The sequence below is a fragment of the Panthera leo genome, chromosome C1 (genome assembly GCF_018350215.1).
Source record: "Panthera leo isolate Ple1 chromosome C1, P.leo_Ple1_pat1.1, whole genome shotgun sequence".
Taxonomy (NCBI): Eukaryota; Metazoa; Chordata; class Mammalia; order Carnivora; family Felidae; genus Panthera; species Panthera leo.
In genome coordinates this window covers 185,151,809-185,169,696 of record NC_056686.1, presented here as the reverse complement: position 1 = coordinate 185,169,696, position 17,888 = coordinate 185,151,809, and the positions used below count along the sequence as shown (strand labels likewise).

The window sequence follows — 17,888 nt, the reverse complement described above, 5'->3', positions numbered from 1 at the left end:
ACGCTGACAGCATGGAGGCTGTCTGGGATTCTCCCTCTCCGTCTCCTCCAATCTCTCTGTCTCTCAAAATAAATAAACTTAAAATGAAAAAGAAAAAGGGTTAGGTTTATACAAAGAATACAAGCAAAATAGAAAAATGGAACTATTCTGAGCTCTTCTACTCCAACTCCAACTCAGGTTTGAGAAAAGTTTTAATAAAGTAAAATATATAGGGTATTGCCTTGGTGTTGATATTTGCCAACAAAAAAACATTAGGGCTCGGGCGCCTGGATGGCTCAGTCGGTTGAACATCCGACTTTGGCTCAGGTCATGATCTCACAGTTCGCGGGTTTGAACTCCGCTTCAGGCTTTGTGCTTGGAGCTTGCTTTGGATTCTCTGACTCCCTCTCTCTGCCCCACACCTGCTTACATGCGGTCTCTCTCAAAGATAAGTAAATAAACATTTAAAAAACCATCAGGCCTGAGAGGTGCCTCCTTTTGGGTAGCAAGCTTACCATCTTCTACATATTTTAACTATTAGCAGGAAATGTCCTTTGAACTACACAGCAGTGGTGTTCAAGATGTTTTCAACATGTATCTTCAAATATGTGCGGTTGTTTATTTATAATTCATACACATATATTATTATATTAACATGTTACATACCTTATAAACATGAACAAAATAGAAAAGGACAGATTTTGCTAATCGTGATTATCTCAAGGCAAATATACACAGGACAAGGTTAAGGATCAATTAACCACAGTGAACATAAATCCACATGTCTCCCAAGTAATTTATAATTTTCGTGGCTAGATTCTTAGAAGATCTGATTAGATGGTCACAGTCATCACTTTGTAATGTGGCTGACAGAGTTCATGCTCAACTCGGTCATTTTCTTGTTGCCTGCAATATGAAAACTGTCTTCCATTTATGGAAATTCTTTATAGAATCTTTTAAAGAGTGTGTTAGTTTGTGAGGGTTTGTTAAAACTAAAATATAGAATTTGCAACTCCAGTTAAAGCGGCATGATATATTTCACAAAATAACCCAAGTAGAGGAACCAGCAGGGAAGTCGCTGTGAAGGGGGTGGCCTCACCTCCCTCTCTCCAGGTGATAACTGATCACCTGACATGTGGGCCCAGGGACGATGCCAGTGTCAGTACAGTCACCATCAGTTATCATAATGTTTCATGAAAGCAAAATGAATCTAAATGAAAGTTCTAATCAATTTCTTTTCCACCCAAATGATTCTTCTCAAGAGCTCCCCAGGGTGTATATTCCACTTGGAGGCCACTTTGCCATGAAACAAAGCAATAGTTTATTTCTAGAGCACCTTATAATCACAGGAATCTCTAGGCCTAAAACTATGCAGGACAAGGGACAAACCAACTCAGACCACAAATGAAGTTATTTTGCATTTAAAAAAAAACTTTTAAGATTATGAACTATAACTCACAACCGGAAAAGCACATAAAACATTAATGTTTGATGCAATGTGCTGTATATTGTAACTACCAGACCAGTAAAAAAACAGGACCTTGTTAGGACCTTGCAAGCCCTCCAGGTCCTTTCTCCTCCCTAGCACACCCTCCTCAAAGAGGTAACCACTATCCTAATTCTTTCAGTAATAAATTCCTTGTTTCTCTTTATAGTTTTAGCCACTTATGTATGTACCCCTTAGCAACAGAGTTTAGTTTCTTCTGTTTTCACACTTCATATAAATAGAATAAGATTGTTATATATTCTTTTGTATATTCTTCCTTTCAACATCCTGTCTGTAAGATATATCTGTGTTAATGTGTATAGCTCTAGTTTATTCTTTTTTACTGATGTGTAGCTTTCTATCTGACAATCACATCTGCAGTTTATTCAGCCATTCTGCTACTGAGAGGTATTTTGGATGTTTCTAATTTGAGATGAATACAAGCAATGCTACTAGGGACATATTACACCTGCCTCTGGATGCTCATGGGTATACATGTCTCTAGAATACATATATTCATGCACATGCATCTGTGCACAAGTGAAACTGCTGAGTCCTAACATAGTTAAAAACCCTAATCAAAGTCCCTGATTTCAAACTATACTACAAAAACTACAGTCATCAAAACAGTATGGCATTGGTACAAAAAACAGACAGAAAGATGGGACAGAATTGAGAGACCAGAAATAAACCTGCACATATACAGACAATTCATTTATGATGAAGGAGCCAAGAACATACAATGAATAAAGGACAGTCTCTTCAATAAATGGTTTTGGGAAAACTGGACAGTCACATTCAAAAGAGTGAAACCAGATTACTGTCTTAAACCATACACAAAAATTAATTCAAAATGGATTAAAGACTTGAATGTAGTACCTGAAACCATAAAATCCTAAAAGAAAACACACATGGTAAGTTCCATGACACCTTTGTGAACCTGACTCCAAAGGCAATGGAAACAAAAGCAAAAATAAATGGGACTGCATCAGAGTAAAAAGCTTCTGCACAGCAAAGGAAACCATTGTCTAAACGAAAAGGCAACATACTGAGTGGGAGAAGGTATTTGCAAACCATATATCCAATAAGGGGTTAATATCCAAAATACACGATGAACTTATATAACTCAACAACAAGAAAAAACCAAACTCTATTATAAAATGGGGATCTGAATAGAGATTTCTCCAAAAAAAGACATCCATATAGCCAAGAGGTACATGAAAAGATGCTCAATATCACTAATTATCAGGGAAATGCATTTCAATACCACAATGAGATATCACTTAATACCTGTTAGAATGGTAATTATCAAAAAGACAAAAAACAACAAGTGTTGGAGAGGATGTAGAGAAAAGGGAACGCTTGCATACTGTTGGTAGGATTGTAAATTGGTAGAGCCACCGTAGAAAATAGCATGGAGGTTCTTCAAAAAATTAAATAGAACTATCATATGACCCAGCTATTCTACTTCTGGGTATTTATCCAAAGAATACATAAATACTAATTCAAAAAGATAATATGCACCCTTATATTCACTGCAGCATTATTTACAATAGTCAAGATATAAAAACAACTTATGTGTCTGCGAATGAATGGATAAAAAAAGATGTGGTCAATTTACACAATGGAATGCTATTCAGCCATAAAAAGAATGAAATCTTGCCATCCACAACACATGGATGGACCTTGAGGTTATGATGCTAAGCAAAACAAGTCAGATGGAGAAAGAGAAATGTCATATGACTTCACTCATATGTGGAAACTAAAAAAACAAAACAAAACAAAACAAAAAACAGAAGAAAAAAACAAAACAGACCAAAAACGCACTCCCAGATACAGATAATAGACAAGTGGTTACCAGAGAGGAAGGAAACTGCGGTGGGTGAAATGATGATGAGGGCCAACTGTATGGTGATGACCTGTAAACTAGTCTTGTTGTGTTGGTCACTTTGTGGTGTACACAGATGTCAAATTATAAACTGTACACCTGAAACTTATATTTTATTTTTTTGAAACTTCTACTTAAAAAAAAAGAAAAGAAAATAGAGATTACTGCAGCTTATAAACAAAACCCAAAAACAAAATACACCTAAGGGAAGGTAATTCTAGTGCATCTCTTGGCAATCAATTTTAATATCAACTAATTCTTCCGTAGCCATGATGAAAGCTCATTAAATTACTAGATTTATCTTTCCCTGGATTTTCACTCCTGCACATTCGTTAGGTTTGAACCACAATATTAAATACATTTAACTCTGTTAAAAAATAGTTTGAAAATTTCCAATGAATTTATTGAGGCCAATTCCCTCAATACCCACCCCCCTCATATATATATATTTTTAATATATTATAATCACATTTTTCACTTTAATGAGGGCAAACATTATATCTACAAAAAGTTCATTCAAATTTTAAAGCAATTTTGCACCAAAAGGGTTCAAGTTAACACTCATATTGATCAAACATGAAAAGCCAAAAATATTAATTCCACAGTCAAACTGAGGAATACAAATACAAGTAAGAGATGAATTCCAACTTTAGAATCTCCGATGTTTCATAACTATCATGAATGATCTCCAAATTGAGTGCGTAAACGGGGCATGCTTAGATGACAATATTGCGGCACTAGCAAAATCGTCCTGCTCATCAGTCTCCCATTGTCTTATTGATCATAAACACAGTAACTAACATTTGCTGTAGCACCAGGTACTTTCTGCATATTAGTTCATATACAATGCTATTTTAATCCTCAAAACAACTCTATGAGATAGGTACATAACCCTATGTAATAGGTCCCAATTACAAAAGGAAGCTGAGACACAGAGAGGAAAGTAACTGACCAATGTCCATGGCTGTAAGTAGTTGAGTTAGTCATCCAAACCAAGCCTCCCGGTGTCTCAGTCCAGACCCTACTATGCTGCTTGGCAACACATTTATTCATTTTGTTGTTGTCACTGTTGGCCTTGTGATTATTTTGATAACACCAAGAGTAGTTCTCTAAGACAAGAGCAAAATGTGTGAACCAATAGGAGGGCGGGGAAATCTATGTACACTTGTTTTGATTTATGAAAATTTTGTGAAAATGACTGTAACCAAGCAACTCTAACTCTGGGAGAAGTAATTAAGAAATGAATTAAGGGATTCAATGGATACCCAAATTAGTCATCAGAGCTCAAAGATCTGGAGTTCTGGTCTATATCCAGCTTTGGCACTTGCATCCAAAATAAACACGACCAGATAAGTACCACAAGCTCACAATTAAAATGGATTTATATGGCTTATGTGTCCACATGGGAGAGCCTCTTCCTAATTGAATTCGGACACCTCTTCAGTTATTGTGGGCTTCATTTGCCATCTTCCTACTCTTTTGTAACTGCTGGCAATAGGATTATACTGAGGGAGAAATCATTTCAATCATTGATGTCTGCAGAGCAAGCATAAAAAGATAAAAGAAAAGCCTGTGAACTGTAATTAGAAAATTCCTTAAGTGTGCTCATGTGACATATGTTTGAGACTATGACCAACTGGCGAGGCGAGTTACAGAATGAATGTCCAATGTCACTGTTCTGGGATAAGCAGCCAGTAAAAGTAGTGTCCCAACATGCGATTAGAGTAATCTTTTGCAGGCCGAAACATTCCTGCTTTCTACCTCTAATATGATTAGTGACAGACAGCTGGAGGCATCTCATTCTCCTGACAAAAATATGATCAGAATTGTTTTCAATCGGTATATCTTTCCATCAAGCTGTTTGTTGCCTTCCAGCAAAATAATCAGAGTTTCTGATTATTTCGTATGTTCCAAGAAAACAGTAATTGATTGTGCCCTTGCTTGTCTGATAGGGAGAAGGCTGCCAGAATTTACATAGTAACTCTTCAGTTGCCTAACCCAAAGAAAAACTAAGCAGTGTGTGTATGTGTGAGCATGTGTGCGTGCGTGTGTGTGCGCAACAGAGTGAGAGAGAGAGAGAGCCAATAGTTTCCATAATAATTCTCTTTGAACAACTATAAACAAAGTGTTTTCCATGGTGATTCAGATTTCAAATATGAGGAAGTAAAAGTATTCTATTCCACTCATGGAAAACCACCAACTCCCACCAATGTTAATGGCTCTTTTCAAAAAGTTACAGTCACCTTAATACTGAAATTTCAGGGTTATAGAAAAAGAATCAAGTTCAGATTAACATTCATGGAAATATTCAGGTGCAATAAGACCTCATTCATTTGGACTACCTCAGTTTAGAATCTACAATCATTTGACAGTTGTCTGGACCAGTGATGATCTTTTCACAACAGCTTGCTAAGCAAATTAACTTAAACGAGCAAGACTGCTGGGGGGAAAATAAAAATTCAGGTAAAGCATGATGAATCAAAAATAACAACATGCTTCCTGTACAGCAAACACTTTTCATGAACCCATTAAAATACCAGTGACTGATAACCATAATAATTACCATTTAATTAAGTGTCAATCTTATATAGCTCACATTACATACATGAGCTAGAACTATCCCAACAACTCTGCAAGATGTATATAATTATCCCCATCTCAGAGAGGAGGAAACTGAGACTCAGAGAAGCAGGTAACACACAAAGACATAACCATCACTAGGCAGCCGAAGCAGGATGCAAAGCCATGTGGTCTGGCTCAGAAGCCTGTGTCCTTTCACCCCAACTCAACACTGAGTCAGCACTGAAGATTGCAAGTCAGACTTCTAGAGTCACTGGAGCAAGTTCTTCTTCAACAACAACAACAACAACAACAACAACAACAACAACAACAGCAAAAATAGCGATCACTGCAAGGAGGGCTAGCTAGGCAGTCTGGCTCCAGAGCCCGCCACTCTTAACCATAGTTCCTTTCTACATCACAAGGGCATCTATAAAATACCCTTTGGTGCGTTGAAATATTTTACATGCATGAAACTACTCTGAAGAGATCCACAGAAATGCCAATGGAGGTGGAGAAGGGGGATGCAGGTGAGGTAGGAGTGCCTTGGGTCCACTTCCCCTCCCCCGCACCCCATCATGAGTGACTTTAGTCCACACATCTATAAACAAGAACCGGTGTTGAGATCCTGAGAGACTGATAAGGCTGTGAGGAGGCTTCTGGGAGTCTGCAGAAGCCTCTGGTGGTGGGCAGTGGAGGAGCACACGGAGAAGGGAAGGAACATCTCTACTTACCCAACTATCCACAGAGATATTCCTGAAAGCAGCCTGCGTTTCGGAATGCTCTAGGAAAAAAGTAAATTTGGGAGGTCAGATCTCATATTTAGCAGCCACACCACCCATTTCCATCACATCCACATGTGATGTGGAGTCAAGCAGGATGTGGAGTCAAGCAGACATGGAACTGGTCCTTACCTGTGACTTAAGAGCTACTAGGGAGAGCAACCTCTCTGTGTCTCAGTTTACTCAACTGTAAGATGAGATAATAACAGTACCCTCCTCACAGAGTTGCCATAATTCGTACCATGAATTCAAAACACAACAGTGCTCTTTTAACAAGTACAAGAGCTAACATTTAAGGCTTGTTTAGACAGTGCCTACCACTTCTCTAGGGCTTCAAATAAGCTAACTCTTCAACACTTATCACTGGCATTCTGCAGATGTAGAAAGTGAGGCACTGAAAGGTCAAATCATGTTTCGTAAAAGTATCCCTGGCAAGTGGTGGGGTGGGGACATAGGACCATCTGGCCTCTGAAGCTGGATAGTGATATTCTGCCTAATTTATTACAAGTAAATGTTATCTATTGTTATTATTGCTGTTATAATATTCTCCTCTCCGACCCCAGGGAGCTCACCATTTAGCTAGTAACCACTTAGGCACAGAGATAGGTGCCAGGGTCATAAGTCAACCAACCAATCACTCACTAAGTCAACAATCTCTTCAAGTGTTCCCTGAAAATCCCTGTGTACCTCATGCTCTGTTAAGTACCATGTGGGACTTCAAGGGCTCTGGTCATTGACCCTGCAGTCAGATAAACCTTCATGAAGCAAATGGGGAATGACAACAAGAAGGAAGCATAGAAAGGACAGGAGAGGGTGGTGTCAGGACACTGGATGCCGTGTCTGGCTCTGGCACTAGCTTTCTTGGTGGCCTTCCCCAAGTCAGCTGACCTCACTGGGTTTCATCTTTAAATGAGTTCTTAGCCCAGAGATTCTTAGCCCAGAGTTCTTAGCCGAGAGGTTCTTAAGCTCAGAGATTCTAATTTACAATTCTATTCTCTCCTTCAATTTGACTTATTTTCTCCCAACAGTCCATTTTTGAGAGAATACATTATAACCCTTCATTCATCCAACAAACATTGACTGAACACAATGCCAGGCACTGTGAACAGTGCTCAGGATATTAACACAAGGCTTGGCTTAACATTTTGTAATTAGCTCTGTGAGCATGATCCAGTCCTATCATGGAAATCTCAGGGAAGATTGCAGCCCTGAGGACAGCAGCACATGCCCATTCTTCCCAATGTGAACCTTGGGAGTGGCTCCAATGAATTTTGCACAGATCCAAAATCCAGGGTCCCACACTGGGCAAGAGGGTGCCATGCTAAGTAGGATGGGGAAGATAAGAATCTCTACGAAAAATAAGGCAGAAACTAGACCAGTGAAATGGGGCTGAGGGTTAGGTTTGTTTTCTAAAAGTAAGTGCTGTATGCAATAAACCAAAGAGATGAAAACTGTTGATACTTTACTTGACTTTCTTGACTTTATTAATGTATACTAATGGCCACTTTGATAGCAATCTTTTTTTTTATGTATGTGTGTGCATACCATGTATGTTTGCACATGTGACTGCTTCTTCAAGAAGCATTTATTTTGACACAAGGTGCTACTGACTTTATTTAAAGATAAGTTCATCACACTTAACTATGTTCGCTTTCACAGAAACTCCTCAGAGGGGAATAATTCCATGAGTATAAAACTTCTATTGAAAAGAAACTGATTTTAAAATGTGCTTTTCAAACTTTTGATAAAAACAATTTCTGACTTTATTTATGAACTAAAGAAGGTAAACACTGCTGTGGAGACAATTTAATGAATAATATGAGTTGTCAAATGAGCTATTAAATATTTACAGATATAATTTTAGCAAAGACTTTTAAACATACTTCAAAATGTCCATCAACCTTTAAGTAGCATTTTGGTAAATTCTACCTCCCACCACAACAGAAGTCAACACAAGATGTTTACGGTTCCATTATTATTATTATTATTATTATTATTATTATTATTATTATTTAGAGAGAGAGAGTATGCACACGCATGAGCAGGGGAGAGGGGCAGAGGGAGAGAGCAAAAGAATCTTAAGCAGTTTCCACGCTCAGTGTGGAGCCTGATGCAGGGCTTGATCCCATGACTGTGAGATCATGACCTGAGCTGAAATTAAGAGTCCGACACTCAAATGACTGAGCCACCCAGGAGCCCCAAGATGTTTGTGGTTCTTAAAAAAAAAAGCTATGATGGTATGCTTTGCAGGATGGTTAAATATTTTCAGCATATAATTTTAGGTGGCAAAAAAATGAGATAACATATAAAAAATGTATCATTTTGATAGGTTTTCAGGTAAAGTAACCTGTCCATGGCATTCTACAGAGAATTTGGTTCCTAAATTGGCCCTGAAAGAGATTCCAAAAATGTTTTAAGCAATGACAACATTGTTGGAGTACATGCATAAATGTCAAAGATGACAACTCTGAGGAACAATACTCTCTTGGATATATAAATTATAGCTTTCTTAAGCTTGGAAAGAAAAAAATTAGAAATTTAGTAGTGATTACTCCTGAGTGAAGAATTATGGTGTTCTTTTTCCCTTTTTCTTTATAATCCCTCTACTTTCCAAACTTCCTATAATGAGCATGTGTTACTTGAACATTTTGAAAAAAAAAAGTTTTTTCAAGTTCATGATATGTTATGGAAAATTGCCTGATATGAAAAGTGAAAAGGCTTTGGGATCACACAAACTTGGGTTCAAATCCCTTTTTAGTTTGGTGCCCTCAGATGAGCTACTCAGCAGACCAAGTTTGTACATAAAATGGAAATAATAACACATGCCTTGAAGTACCATGTTGCCTACTAAAGGTGAGATATATTGTAATTGCTTAGCACAGAGTAGGAGCCCAGTGAATGATAATCACTCTTCCATCCAGAGCACACAAGGAAGAAAGGCCTTCCTGATAACAGTAAATAAATTGTTGGTGTTTATAAATTGTATTTCAGCCATTTGTTTATAGAAACATTGAGAGTTTTTAACAGGTAATTTTCAGAAATCTTCTGATAGCTAAACGTTCAGAAGAAAAGTAGGAACAGGTTTACATCCTACCCTCCTTTCTATCACAATTATTAGGGTCTTACAATCTAAAACTCTTGGGTTCACTTGCACACGCCACTATGCTATGTTCAGAAATCCTCTGGTTGGGATGGGAATTGAGAGAAGGGTTAAGGCGGACCCAATGGAGCACAGAGAAACCACAGCTATCACAATCAAGATCTTTTCCATTTTGTCATTCCTTATGAGTAAAGTGAGCAAAATAAAGTATGGGACTGCTTAAATGAGGGGTGAGGGACAAGATATTTTTTATGGCTTTTTTTTAATGCTAGCTATGTTGATATTTTCATCCTATTCAGCTGAAGGTAGTTCAATCAGTTAGGTTTATGACAAAATATATGTACTCAACAAAATATGGCTGTTGGGGATATGTTGCCTTTGGATATATGTTGCTGTACCTTGACTACAGGAAGAAATATTGATTTAACTGGCTTTAATATCAAGTCAGGTATTTGTTGACACGTGGAAATGAAAAATATCAAATCCATGAACAGCTTGATATATAGGTCAAGTCCCATTTCACCTCCCTCCAAGGGACTGTCCAAAGTCTTCCACTGTATGGAACTGTGTTCTAATGATGCTTGCCCCAGTCACAGATAACATGAATTTTCATTACAATGGGGTTTGCTACATAAATGAATATTGGTATTATTTTTATGTAGTATAATTTATTGTAGAAAGTACAGCAAAAAAAAAAAAAGAAAAGAAAATCATTATGTATTTAACTTCTCCCTTTTCCCAACTCTGGAGGCATATCTTGCTTTCCACCAAAGCTATATAATGTTCTCTCCTTTTCACTATCTGATTACTTCTTATTCCCTCTCACAGTGCCTAGTACTGAGTAGACAAAAAAAAGCTGATGAAGAAATGAGCTGAATAAAATGTGGTACCAAAGCAAATGAGGAAAATTCGAAATAATCCCCAGTGTAAGAGAAATAAATTTAAATTTCTTTAATGTTTATTTTTGAGAGAGAGAGAGAAAAAAAAGAGACCAAGACTGGGGGAGGGGCAGAGAGAGAGAGGGACAGAGAGAGAGGGAGAATCCGAAGCAGGCTCCAGGCTCTGAGCTGTCAGCACAGACCCCCACGTGGGGCTAGAACACACGAACTGTGAGATCATGACCTGAGCTGAAGTCGGACACTGAACTGACTGGGCCACCCAGGAGCCCTGAGAAATAGATTTTAGAAATTGCTTCAAAATGAGTACAGCAAGCAGGCTGAGCCATTGCCAGCTAGCATGTTCAAGGTGCCCAGGCATCTGTGGACCTTTGGTTGGCTCCCTATTGCTAAATGGTCATGAGACTTGTCTAAAATGTCCAGCACCCAGCTCACACACTCCCTTCGCTGGGGAATGCCACAGAGACATTTCAATCATTAATTACCTGAAACACCTTCATAAAAGTCCTACAGACGTTCTGCTCTAGGGCAGCTACTGATCAAATTCTGTCCTTCTAAAGGACTGAGAAAGGACCACCATGACTGGGAGGCAATAAAGGCAGAGAGGTCGGCCCACAGCAGCCCAGGGAAAGGGAGTTAGCACAGCTCCAGAATTGGGAGTTACTTTCTTACAGCCAGACTCAGAAGCAGTTTCTGTGCCTTTAACGAGGACATAACCAAGGCTGGGGGAAAAACCAAGAGGTACTACTGAAAAGCTTGCATAGACACTATCCAGTGTCTAAATTCTTAATTTCTTGTTCTCTTTTCTTTTCACCTCCAGCAACAATGATTACTTTAATAATCAAAGAGTTTCCTATAATTTTTTATAAAGCAATCTATTTGGAATATGTTTTACCACCTGATAGTTTTTTCCTTTGTCTTTTTTATTAAAAGCTACAATAATGCATCAAATATAAAAGTTTTGTGGGGCACCTGGGTGGCTCAGTTGGCTGTCAGCACAGAGCCTGATGCAGGGCTTGAACCCACGAACCACAGATCATGACCTGAGCCAAAGTCGGACACTTAACCGACTAAGCCACCCAGGTGCCCCAAAGTCTTACTGTTTTATTTTTTATTATTTTTTAAATGTTTACTTATTTTTGAGAGAGAGAAACAGAGGATGAGCAGGGGAGGGGCAGACAAAGAGGGAGACACAGAATATGAAGCAGGTTCCAGGCTCTGAGCTGTCAGCAAAGAGCCTGACAGTGGGACTCAAACCCACAAACCGTGAGATCATGACCTGAGCCGAAGTCAGATGCTTAACCGACTGAGCCACCCAGGCGCACCCATTTGAAAACATTTTAAAAGGTAAATCAGCTTCTCTTTGAGAGGGATGACCTGTGGCCATTAATTAATAACTTGGAAACACATCATAAAAGCGTTTTTGAGTTAACCAAATGGTTTGCTCAATACATCTAATCCTCCATATGCCCTTTGCCTGTGCAACAGTCATCATCTCTGTTTTAGAGCCCAAGGAGTCAAGCATCAGAGACAGTAAAGCACTGTGCCCAGGATTAGACAGCTACTATGCAATGAAGCCACCTCTTGACTCCAATCTGCAGATTCATATCCAATTCTCTGTTCACAGTTAAAACCTCACTAGCTGTACACAGAGCCCAGATTTAACTTGTTGGGCCGCCCCAGCTAAGATATCACCATGGGGGATATACTCTCATCAGGTCAAATTGGTAGTCATGTTCTGTCAAGATTCAAACTTTTTTTAGTTATTGGGCTATGGGCAACATTGTTTATCCCTTGCAAGAACTAAAATGACTTAAGGGAAACTGGGACAATTCTAAGGTAAGAATGTGTAAGCTCAAAGGCTATAAAAATTCAAGAGCTCAAAACCAAAGATAGCTTCCTTGACTAGACAATAGTTGGTTATAAACTCTGCAACAAAGTACCTCTTCAATGTGAAATTTTACTACTAGGATTTTTTTTTTTGTTCATTTTTACTAAGAACTGAAACCTACAAAATGACAAACCAGGATTACCCTATTAAAAGACAACTTCAATTGTTCCTTTGTTCTAAGAAACTGTGTTAGGTACTGACTGGCAATATCTACACCTTGATCTTCATATTAATTATGCATTTTTCCTACAAAATTGACTGCCACACTACATGCTGTAAGTCAGATTTGAGAGCTGCCAAGATAAATGTTCCGAATGGTTGACTTTTTAAAGACAACTTGTCAGTTCACCAAATAATTCTGTGGGGGTTTATCCCAGTATATTCTATGTCTCCCCTGTACCTATACTTATACCTTTAGCAAATATTATAGCTCTTTCCTGATGTATCATCTTATAGCTAAAGCTAAAGATTTTTCCTTTCAACCCTTAATATACAAGTAATGAAACTTACAATTCCTTTTGACACCATCAATTTACTTTGGCTATTATTATCAGTTAATTCCTATATGGATTTGTGTGAAATACCCTGCTTCCTGGGGAGAGAAGTAATTCTGGCCCAGTCCATACAACTAAAACACGGACGACTTTTGTATTATTGACCAAATAAATGTCTTCTTCCCTGAGGTTTGCTTTCATCAATCATATCAGTGTCTTATTTCCTTTAGTTAACACCTTATTTTAATGAGGTTTGATTCCAAAACATATAAGAACATACGCACACAAGAGGTACTATATTGAGTAAGCCAAGAGTTCCAGCCAAGTGTCCTATCTTTTACGTGGTACAAAGCGACAGTTTGTAAAAAGCACAATGGTAACTATTCATTCCGCCAGCCTTAAAAGGATAGGCATGAACTGCATGCCAGAATGGAAAAGCTTAAGCTTTGAAATCAGACAGCTGGCTTCAAATACCATCTCTACTACCACTGTCTTTGTGACCTTGGGCAAACTACTTATCTCCCCTCACAGCTTTCTCATCCGAAAAATGGGGATAACAGATTTGCCTCAAAGGGGCTGTGGAAGAGGCAGACAAGAATTTTGCTATAAAAAAACCTAGCATACAACCTGGTATTTTAGTATATACGAAGGAACTGTTCATTTTTTCCCCACCTCCCTGTAAAATGTGATTAGTGATTCATTTTGAATCTGTTGTCTATGCACAAAAAAATAACGTAAAGGATATTAATGCTGGTGCGCCTATGATAGCAAAGAACTGAAATGGTCTAAGCATAGGGAAATGACCACATTAAGGCATATTCATATATTGAAATGTATGCAGTTATTCTAAATATTTTTCCAATAATATTTTATGACAAGGGAAACTGCTCTCCTAGAATTTAAGTGAGGAAAACAGACAAGAAGGTCTGTATAATGATAACAGCTCACATTTACTGAGCATTGACTATGAACCACGTACCATGCTATGTACTTTACATGTATTACCTTATTAATTCTTACAATAAACCAACTAGATGCATACTATTATTATCATCCCCATTTTATAGAAAGAGAGACTACAATTTTGATAGTTTGGGCAACTTATAGTCACTATATAAAGTAGCATGGCCAGTACTGGAATCTCAAACTGTCTGATTCCAAAGCATTTTTAACTACTATGTCACACTGATTCTTCAATACAAACTTCCTAGCTCCACCAGGAGACTAGTTTAAACACACACACACACACACACACACACACACACACACACACACAAATGTATGCATGCATGAATACTCAGACCCACACACACATGCATATCTGGAAGGAAAACACACCAGATGCTAGCAATGACAATCTCTGAGTGGTGAAATTTTAGCTGACTTTTAATTATTTTTATCCATTTTAGTATCTTTTCCAAAATCAAGGAGTATGAATTGTTTTTATAATCAGAAAAAAAATTTCAAAGAAGAAAATGTGTGAGAGTACTTTGTAAAATGTGAAGTATTACATAAATACAAGTATTTTTATGAAGCCATAGACTTCCAGATTTGACTTATAGATTCAGTGCTAGTATTCCTTCAATTTTTTTTTTCTTTCCACTGAGTCCAAGGTAAAGAGCATGTAAAAAACTATTTTGAGGGCGCCTGGGTGGCTTAGCTGGTCAAGCATCCGACTCTTGACTTTGGCTCAGGTCATAATCTCACAGTTGCGTGATAGAGCCACAGGTCTGGCTCTGCATCAGGCGTGGACCCTGCTGAGGGTTCTCTCTCTCCCTCTCTCTTTGCCCCTCCCCCCACTGCATGCATGAGAGCGTGCACACCCTCCCTCTCTCTTAAAAAGAAAAACTATTTTGAATATGAATACAACCAAATGTAGTATGGGAAACACCGTATGTGTATTTGACAGACATTCAATATTAATATAAAAACTGAAAGAGCTTGTGTGAGGGGGAAAAATCTTTTCAAGTAATACAGAATTTTCCACTTAGTGAAAACACATCCATTAGTGACATGATGCCGTTAGTGCATTCCCTGTCATGGTCATGTTAAGTGACACTGTCATGGAGCCATTTACGTAGACACCAGCACACTGTTTGGACATGCCTCAGCCTGATTACTGTCTACCCCAGAAGGTGTGAATATAATGATGTGTTGAAGTGACACATAAGGAGTGATTTCCTGTCACACCACTGGTACATTTTCAGAGCAATGATTCTATAAAGAGAACTGAATGATGTACGAAAAAGCAATTCCTTTGAACCAAACAAGTTCATATGAATTGAATGTGCAGATGAGACAAGAATTTATTCTACCAAATTGTTCTTTTTAAATTAAATTTAAAATAAGGTCATTTAGATATGATTTTAGTAAATTTTTCAAAAGAAAAATGCCATCTAAAAGTAACCCCAAACTAATCTTGTTTCACTTCAAAATGGAGGTTCTAAGATTGGCAATAAGAAGATCAACAATGATAGCATTACTTAGGCATTTGACTGAATATTTCCTGACTCTATCCTCTTAGACAGCCTGGGGAGAAGAAAGGAAACACAAGTGAAAGATTATCAAACTAGTAAGAAAAGAAAAAAGAAAAAAAAAAGAAAAGACAAGACAAGACTAACAAAATTCACATACTGATGCCAAGTCTCCTGTAGAAAGTCACAGGTCTCTATCTTTGGCCTGTCCTGGTCAACATTTTATCAATGAGAAAGTACAATTCTCAAATGTGTAATAAATAATAAGTGAAAGAAGTATCACTAATAAATTGAATTTAAAAATTAGAAGTCAAAAATGTCTTGCTAGAGAAGAAAAATGATTTGACCAAAAGAGACAATATGTAACAAGGATAAATGTAAAATCATCTACACAGGTTCACACGATTAACTGCACAAGCACAGAGTAAGGGAGACTTGGCTTTGTAGTAGTTGTTTAAGAAAAGACTTGGAAATTTTATTTGACTTTAGTGACAAACCAACAATGTGCTGGCCCAGGTTTAAAACGGAGGCCAATACAATATTTGACTAGATTAATAAAAGAAGGGTGCCCTGAACAAGGGAGTTTCCTACTGCTCAGAGAACTCAGGAGGAGGGAGTGGAGTCGAAGATCCTCACTTTTAAAACAGCATGGGCAGAGCAGTGGGCGACCAGAGGAGTGTTAACAGGATGGGAGATTTCAGTTCAGAGAGCTGGGACCACGTATGCCTGAAAAGAGAAGACTCTGAGTAGGAGGTCCAATAGCTACGGTCAAATATTTGAAGAGCTACCACACAGAAGGTGTCTATTCTGTGGCACTCCAAAGGGTGACAAAAGACAAATGGGGAAGCTGCAGGGAAGCAGATTTCAACATTTTTGTCTGCCTGTGCTTCATAATGAGTACTGGTCCAACCACACATGAGACTAGGTCCAAATCTAAAGGCGCTTCAGATCTAGAAGCATTGTGATGACTGTCAAAATTCCTCAGCATAGCAAAATTGTGAAGTTCTCGCTCCTGGCAGTGTTCAAATGGCAGCTGGCTGACTGGGATACCACGGAAAGGAACACTGCATTTGTGGGGGTACATTAAACCATAGCACCCTCTATCCCCTTCCAACGTGCATTCTATGCTTCTAATTTCACATTAGTAACTTTCATGAAGATAGTCCTAGGGCTTTATGGATGCAATACCTAAAAATGCCTGCCTTAATAAATGAGAAATAACTATAAATTTAAATGCAATCTGGAAGAGTCCAGAAGGTGAAATTCGACCAAAGTTTGGAAATTATAAATTAATATTGTCATGGCAACCTTAGTTGATATCATCCATCGCAGCTGAAACAGTTCTTGCTCTGGGACTATCAAAACAATAAGCGACTTTATATATTCAATGCCACAAACCAGCACTAAATAATATTTTTAATGCTTTTATTTTTAATTTTGGGAGCAATTGATTTGCATTTTCTCCTTGAGAGTTTACAGTTTTCACATGACACTATACTGAGGCTATCGTATTACAGTGGGGGGGGGGGTTAATTGCATCAAGAGCTGAGGAAGTCACTGGGAGACCCATGCGTGCACTGAATTCAGTCCACTATTCAGACCTCACAGGGGAAGTAAATAGAAGGGACAAAGACCTTCTAGATCAGGATGTTAGCAGCCACAATAGCCAGCATAACATCTACTGTTCCCTTAAAAATTACAGGACTGCCCACATTCCTATAATAACATTCATCGATCAGAAGTGGCAGTATGTCAGATCAGAGTATTTCACTGCTGTTTACGGCTCTTCAATAAATGCATTTTCTCAGCTATGTATTAGAAATCACTACAACCAGCCCACACTGAGAACAATATTGCCTCCGATCAAAACCACTCTTTCCTTAGTATACTAAAGCTTTTCTTCCCTTCTTGTAAGCAGCAAAGACTACAACAAAAGAACTTTCCAAACATCCACAGTTAAGGAAAGAATGGCTCCAACAAAATGAGTGTGAAATCTGTCCCCAGTGTCTAATTTGTATATGAATCTTCCTTTTCAGGGTATTTTAGTGACTTCCTTTATTTGTAATGTATCAGCAAAGAATAGAAATAAAAGTTTATTTTGATGGCAGTGCACCTGGCTATTCAGAGATTCAAAAACTTGCTTTGTTTATTCTTATGCTATCCTGGCAGATGATGTAAACAAGCCTTTTTTCCATGCCTTCATGCTGTACTCATAATCCCAGATGAATATTTTCACAAATGCAAACCATTAGGTAGGACTGGCCTTAAGCAAACCATGAAGGCAACTTCCTTATGGTCCTTTGTCACCCTTGCATGGGTGAAATCTGGGCCCCTTGACC

The 17,888-nt window shown here is 38.2% G+C and overlaps 1 protein-coding gene across 4 annotated transcripts in view; it reads right to left on the bottom strand.

The window, feature by feature from the left end:
• Positions 1–17,888, bottom strand: part of SPATS2L (spermatogenesis associated serine rich 2 like) — a 165,380-nt gene that overhangs the window by 136,329 nt on the left and 11,163 nt on the right. For 3 of the 4 annotated variants that reach the window (XM_042949639.1, XM_042949637.1, XM_042949636.1), the window contains one exon: positions 6,647–6,696. The exons of the other annotated variant lie outside the window; for it this stretch is intronic. The gene's annotated coding sequence lies outside the window, so the exon portion shown is untranslated. Of the gene's footprint in view, positions 1–6,646; positions 6,697–17,888 lie in introns of those variants that run through there. 4 annotated transcript variants of the gene reach the window in all.